The following is an 855-nucleotide window of genomic DNA, read 5'->3' as shown; positions in this document are numbered from 1 at the left end:
GTTTGCATTTAAACAAGATGTTTTTCTCACCATGTCCAAGCTGGGAGGGGACAGAAGCTGGTCTTCGTTACAGTCAGCCTGCAGATGCCAGGCCCACCTTCATCCCTAGTCACTGGCACTTCATCCCCTGATCCTTGGCACATGCACCCCCTGCCCCATTTCTTTAGGCCCCGCCCCCGGCTCTCCTGCCCCCGACTAAGGTCAGTCTGCATGCACGCCATGGAGCGCGGAGATGCGCTTCGGCGCAGCGACTCAGGGCTGGACAGCCAGTGCTCCAGGGTCCCACGGGCACCTTTTGCATGACGGGGGGCAAGCTAGTGGCGGGGACCAACCCATGATCGGCCAGACTTGACTCCCAAATCCAGCCCTGTCCTGACCTGGTGCAGGGCGTCTCAGCCTCAGCACTGTGGACGTTTTGGGCTGGTTGATCCTTTGGGGCTGGGACTGTCCTGGGCATGCGAGGGTGTGACCACCCAGGCATCACAACCGAAAATGTCTCCATACATTGCCAAACTGGGGGCAAAATCAAGCCCCACTCCGGAAGATCTGAGATGCAGGCAACAGCATCTTCCCTCTTTGTCTTGTTCCCAAAATATTCTCATGAGGTTCTGGTGCAGAAAAGAAAAATTCTAAACTTTTAAATTGGACTGTGTGGACATGAAAGGTTGGGCACAGGCCCCGGCTTGCCCCTGTCGGGGGTGGTTCACACATGGCAGTCACAACACGGATATCACCTTGCTGGCACCTAGAGGCATTGAGTGTGCCCTCCCTAATTCAATCCAATCCTCTCCTCTCATGGAGAAAGAAAGTACAGCCCAGAGAGGTTAAGCAACCAGCCTGAAGTCACACAGCGGG

The sequence above is a fragment of the Eulemur rufifrons genome, chromosome 20 (genome assembly GCF_041146395.1).
Source record: "Eulemur rufifrons isolate Redbay chromosome 20, OSU_ERuf_1, whole genome shotgun sequence".
In the NCBI taxonomy this organism is placed as follows: Eukaryota; Metazoa; Chordata; class Mammalia; order Primates; family Lemuridae; genus Eulemur; species Eulemur rufifrons.
Note: the sequence above shows the minus strand (reverse complement) of the source record.